This window comes from Musca autumnalis, unplaced genomic scaffold (assembly GCF_047663935.1).
Source record: "Musca autumnalis isolate F117 unplaced genomic scaffold, ASM4766393v1 scaffold_3, whole genome shotgun sequence".
Lineage (NCBI taxonomy): Eukaryota > Metazoa > Arthropoda > Insecta > Diptera > Muscidae > Musca > Musca autumnalis.
In genome coordinates, this window is record NW_027411866.1 from 143,279,214 (window position 1) to 143,286,164 (window position 6,951).

Here is a 6,951-nt window from a genome sequence, read left to right on the forward strand (position 1 = left end):
AACTTTACATGACGTCTACAAACAGCATTATATGATGAAAAATGTCAAAAGGTTTACGGACTTTGTCGTGAATATTACATTAAAAATACTGTTTTCAACAATTTTATTGAATTGAATTATTAATATTAAATATGTTTCTATTAAATGTCCTTTTCATTTATACTTTATATACTTTAGAACATTATTTCCACACAACGTTCAACATAACCTTTAGTATGTTATTCAAATGTTAAGTGGAGCAACTATTGGCGCCACACTCGTCTAAAATCAAAAGCGCCGTCAACAGTTATAAAAATGTACACAAATGTCGATTTCATTCAACAATGTAAAATGTTTATTTTGAACGAAAGCAATTTGCTTAACATTTTATTATGACGAAATAAGTTCCACAAATGTTATTCGTTTGTTCCTAAGGACAAACGGTAAAGATACTAATTAAAACGTGTATAACGGTTTTGTTTCTATTGTAAGAACAGAAAAAGTTAATTAAAAAATGTTAACCCTAGTAGTTAAAAATTCGTTCTTACCCCAATTATGGATAATACATATAAAATACAGTTTTAGAATATTAATTGAAATCGGAGTCAACGCAAAGTGGAAATTTATAAGATAATTAAAAAAAAAAAGTATCACCCTGTGTGAAAATTGAAACTTTCTCCTATGATCAGATCGCACAAATGAAATTATTTTCGCCAAAAATTATGTATTTATGCGATATTCATAATTGTGCGGCCTTTCTTAAGACAGGATATATGAACACATCAACTAAAATATAGGACTCTTTGGAAATTTTGAGTTGTTTATGTTTGGAGACACTCTTTTCGATAGTTATCGTGTCAGCCATCCACTTTATTTGGTTGTAATTAGAATTTGGAATTTTTAAAATGGTTGTAATTAGAACCATAAGGACTACCTCCTACGTAAATTTCACAACAATCTTAGAACAGGGAAATATCCATAGGTTTTGTTAGACATAGACCTTCTAGAGCTTGATGTAAGTTAAAGAGAAAGTTTACGGTGCGCAAATTTAGACCAATGTTAGTCACTCCTTTCTATTATCATGGACACTATGTGGTTTTCGAAGGAGTACAGCGATATAGTCCATATTCGATAAGGATATATGTCTAGGAGAAATATTACGAGGACTAATGTTTTGTCCAAAGAGGTGGGTCCTTTCGGGAGGGCTATATTGTCTGATTGGGGGCAGTGTCTCGAAGAAAATATCCGAGTCCCTGTGATACATAGAGACATTACAACAACACCTAAAAGCCACATTCTTTAACATCTATCTAACTTTGGCCATGTCTATACCGAAGAAAAGAATGAACAGAAAAAAGATATATTTTATGAGCGCTTAAGTATAACCGATGCCCTGACCATACATTCATTTATTCTAGGCGATCCTAAACTTTGAATCTTTGGAGAACTGTGGCCACTGAGAAACCTAAATGCCAAATTACAAAGAATCTATAGTAAATATTTCAAAATACCTGAAATCGGGCGATACCGTTATATGGAGGCTACTCCAAAATTTACACCTACATCCACATTTTTTGCTTGAACCGTTTTTTTTACCACGTTGAACCGTAAATGCCAAATTACATCCAATAACATCCAAATTGCGATCAGGACTTGCGTCTTTCCAAAGCCTAGACCAATGCCCATCGTTTTCGGTGTAGAAGTTTTTTGACCACTTTGAACCCAAATTGCAAAAATAAGATCCAATTTGGGCCGAAAATGTTGATAAAAACTTCAAAATACTTGAAATCGGGTAATACCGTTATATGGGGCCTATCCTAAAACGTGGACCTTTTTCCACAATTTTTGGTAGAGACGTTGTTACCCACTAAGAACCCAAAGTATTGCCAAAATATTTTTTATTCGTTCAAATTTTTTAAAAAATACCAGAAGTCGGATGGAACCTTTGTATGGGGTCTATTCCAAAACGTGGGCCTTGTCCACAATTTTAAAATACCTAAACTCGGGATGTACCGTTATATGGGGACTATACCAAAACATTGGACCTATGTATGTTGAAATTTTTTAGTGGAGGTGCTTTGCCGGTATAAGTCCACGCCTTCATATAGTCCCCATAGAACGGTACTTCCCGGTACTTTCGGTATTTTGAAGGTTGTGGCTACAATAATCCACAGAAATTGCTGAAATTTGGCATTTGGTCTTCATTTGGGGTATAAACGTTCCATATGAAATTTGTCGGTATAGGTCCTCGCTTTCCTATAGCCCCCATAAAACGTACCTCCCGATTGTCGGTGTTTTGAAGGTTAGGGGTATAAAACTTTCCTCCAGAAACTTATCGGTACAGGTCCATGCCCCCATATAACGGTAACTTCCGATTTTCTGTATTTTGTGGTTGTGGCCTCAATATTCCGCCGAAATGGCTGAAATTTTTTAGTTGGTCTTCATTTGGCCTTTCTGAATGAAATTCGTTGGTATAGGTCAACGTATCGATATAGAACGGTACCTCCCGAGTTTCGTAATTCTGAAGGTTGTGAAGTCAATATCCCACCGAAAGACTGAAATATGTTATTTAGTCTTTCATGGGGTTATAAAATATTCCAGAAGAGAATTATTAATATAGGCCCGCGGGTTCCTATATCCCCCTCTTGATTTTCGGGATTTTGAAGGTTTTACCGAAATATCGGAAATTTAGTATTTAGTTCTCTTTGAGCCTAAAAACTTTCAGCCAAAAATTTTTAGGTATAGATCAACGTATTGCCCCCATGGAACGGTACCTCCCGAATTTCGGTATTTTGAAGGTTAGCCACATTGTTTTACTGAACTTGCTGAAACTTGGTATTTTGTCTTCTTCATAAGAGAAAGGAAACTATTTGTTCCATTTTTCTTCAATACAACTCGTGGTTGAGGGTATAACCTGGTATAAATAAGTTAGGTATAAATAAGTAAAGGTCTTTATGGACCGACTAGTATATCGATGTGTTACAAACTTTTGGGCCAAAACCAACTTATAATATAGCCCTGTCCGTGAGCATGTCCATTTGTAAATGGGCCTGACTGGATAGAGCGCACAACAACTCTCGAGCGACTTTGTTCAAAATGTTATCCTCGTAATATTTTGTCCAAACTTAGATCAAGATCGAAGATGGGCAATATCGATGCATTCTTCCCATTTGTTTTCCTCGTAATATATTTTCTAGACATAGAATTTGCAGCCCAGCAACAATTCGGGTCCGATAGTCATTATGTAACCCATTACCAAATAAGGTAACAAGGTAAAAGTACTTACTAAGTAAAGAGTACGGTGGCACAGATCGTGTGTGTCCCACTACAAATCCTTGGGCTGTGTGTTCAACGCTCACCGTCGACACGCGAAACTATATAAGTTGATGGTGCACATGTAAGCGTTTAAACAACCCTTAATGTTCGTACGCGTAGTATAGTGTATAGTTGTTCCGCTACAAATTAAAAGTTCGCATGATCAAATCCAGCAGAGAGGAAAATAAAATAAAATTGAAAATTGAAGTCGGTTGGAAATGAAAACAAATTCCATCTTAACTATTCTAAAACTACAAATATGTTAAAATATTGAGTTAGTAAGGGGGTTTACTAAGTAGTTACGACTACCAAAAGATACTGTAAAAACCCATTATTTGGTAATCATTTTTTTGCTGGGCAGGAAGTGATTGCTCTCGCGGCAAATGTTTGTGTGCAAGTCCATGCTTCCTGAGATAATGAATCAAAAGCTTTCAAAACACGATAACCTACGAACTGAATATATGATTTGGCTAAAACTTTTCACAACGTAGAATTTCTTCCACATAATGAAGAACACTTTTCGCTCCCTCCCTCAAAAATGTTCTAAATTTTGCTAAAGTGTAGTTTAGGAGCTTTTCGAGAAATGTTTTGAACATTTTATCGACGACAGTCAGTCGTGGACAAGCCCATGATTCCTGTCATAATGACCCAAAACAGCCACTAAAATTACTGTTTGGCCCGACAACTATACAAAAGAATGATTCACAAAATCAGATCCAGTTCCAAGATGAACTTTGGGGAGTGGAAATTTTAATAGCTTGTAGTATTTGTATTCATGTCACCTACGAATTTGTTTTTACCACGTTTAGCTTTTTGTGTTTTTTATTTAGACGCTTTTGGTATATCTTTTTCGGCAAAGCTTACTGATAGAATAATACGAAAACTCCAAGAAAATATCCTTACTTACTTACTCGTACTTACTTACTTAGCTGGCCCATTACAGAACATTTGTTCCACAAGCCGAACTAAGAAAAGAAATCCAACTATCTCTGCTTACTGCTTTGCTTTCTGGAATACGACGCCTTTTCATCTCTTCATCCACTTGTTTGCGCCATCTAAGCTTAGGACTGCCAATTCTGCGTGCACCACCATGTGGCACGTATTTATACGCCTTTTTAGCGGGTTAATCATCACACATCCTTATGAAATGGGCTACCCAACGCAATCGTAACATTTCGATACGTTTATCTATACTGACGTTGTATACCAGATACAGCTCGTGGTTCATACGACGTCGATATTCACCGTCAACGCTGATTGGTCCATAAATCTTTCGATCTTGCGCAAGTACCCAGTCTTCGGAACCATACATCACCACGTGTAGTATCAGTGTTTCGTAAAGCGTTGTTTTTGTTTGATAAGATGTGGTTTAATTCCTAAACTACTTACTCAGCCCGAAGTAGCTGTTGGACAACACTATTCTTCTTCGTATTTCACAACTGATGTTATTGGTTGTGTTTACGCCGGTGTCGAGGTAGACGAAGTCCTTTACTACCTCAAAATTATATGAACCAACGTCAACAGTTGGCCCGATCTCTATGGACGCGTCGACACCAGGTTCTTTCCTATTTCAACTGAGGACCGAGCATCAGTTAATGTCATTCTTGGGTCTTCTCTAGGATTTGCCGCAGGGTAAATATCTGGTCAAAGGTGGACTTGCTAGGTCTAAAGCCGCATTGGTATGGCCCAATTATCTCGTTTACCATAGGCTTTAGCCGTTCGCACAATATCCCTGACATGATCTTGTAGGCAATAGGAAGAAAACTTATGCCCCTCTAGTTAGAGCATACAGTCTTATCTCCTTTCTTGTGGACGGGACACAGTATGCTCAGGTCCCAATCGTCGAGTACGCGTTCTTCCTGCCAGATGGTGCTAACTAGCTGATGCATACACCTTATCAGCGTGTCGCCTCCGGTTTTGAACAGCTCGGCCACCGGTCACGGCTGCCTTATCATGGCCGTGTGGTACACATTCAATACCATCATCTTCTTCTTCCATATCCTGAGCACACTATCTGTATCAGTCACCAAATCACTTTGCTGGTCTCTAGAGGAGGATGTGCCTGTACCAAAGCCAGCAGTTTGATGTTTAACACTTTGGTAGAACTTTCGGACTTCATTCTGGCTCGTGTACATCTCGATTCTTTCACACTTCCACTTCTCTCTTTTTCCTGCGGAAAAGACGTTTCTCCTCTCTTCTTTTCTCCCGATACTTCTTTCGCGCGCTACGTTGCTACCGATTGTAGAGTAGCCCTATATGGCGTATTTTTCTCTTTGGTAGCAGCACGACACTCCTGGTCATACCATGGATTCCTTGGTGGAGGTCGCTGGTATCCAAGTATGGATTTTGCGGCTGTTTGCATGGAGTGGGCAATATTTTGCCATTGCGCTGATATGTTATCAGGACGAGGGGGGCTTTCATTAAGCAATTGGTCTAGTGGTGTGGAATATATTGTGGTTATCTGTTGCGTGTGCAGCTTACCGATGTCTAACTTCCGCGTTAAATCTGTTCGTGCTTTATTTGCAACGTTTAGACGGGTACGTACCTTTGCTGCAACAAGGTAGTGGTCCGAATCTATGTTTGCTCCTCGGAACGATCGTACATCCAACACGCTAGATGAGCAATTTTATTACATGTTCTTTGATCTGGAGACAGCCACTGCTAACTACCATGATTTTTGTAGCTGCAAAGTCTATCAGCTTCATACCATCGTCTGAAGTTTCACTGTGGTGACTGAATTTTTCTTTGTTGGGCCAAAGATATTTTCCTTTCCAATTTTGACATTAAAATCGCCTAGAACAATTTTAATGTTATGGGCACGGCCATAAGTTTATTCTAAGCGCTCGTAAAATATATATTTGGTCTGTTCGTCTTTGTCTTTCAGTAAGAACATGAGCGAAAATAAAGCTGATGTTGAAGAATTTTCCTTTTAATCGAATTGCAGCGAGTCTTTCATTCACTGGGGTGAAGCTGGAGACCAGATGTTTTAACCTCCGACCAACTACAAATCCGCAACCAAACTCATGCTTTGTGTCATGGCAGCTAAATACAGTGCGTCACTTTTAGGTGTTGTTGTGACGCCTTTCCCAATCCATCGTATTTCCTGTATGGTGGTTATGCCTTGTACTTTTCCAGTACATCTGCCAATGCGTAAACTGCACTATCTCTATAAATAGTGCGAACGTTCCAGGTGCAGATTCACAGATCATGGTCGTTAAAACGTTTGCTTTTCTAGTGGAGGGTTACTAACCCGACGCCCAAACTCAAATGTTTTATCGTTCTTTTGAGTGAACGCGCGGCACATATCCAATTACCATCCTATCCATTACCGCTAAATCAAAAGCAGACACTTGTTGAACTTGAATTTGACTTTTTCGGTTTTGTTTTGCTTTCAAAAAACAAATTCAAACACAAAGCAACAACATGAATGAGACGAATGTAAAATACATTGCATTTTGAGAGTCTTGCAGAGAAGTCACAATTGAGACCAAGCAACATCTGAGCGAGAGAGATTAAGACATAGTATCTGTTTAAGCACGTGAATAACATGCAGAATTGATTTGTCCTTGTTTTTACAGTTAACAGATGAATTTGTTACGTTTTGTTACGTTCTCTTTGCAGGACTCAAATGTTAATGGAGGTCAGCCAGAAAAAGAA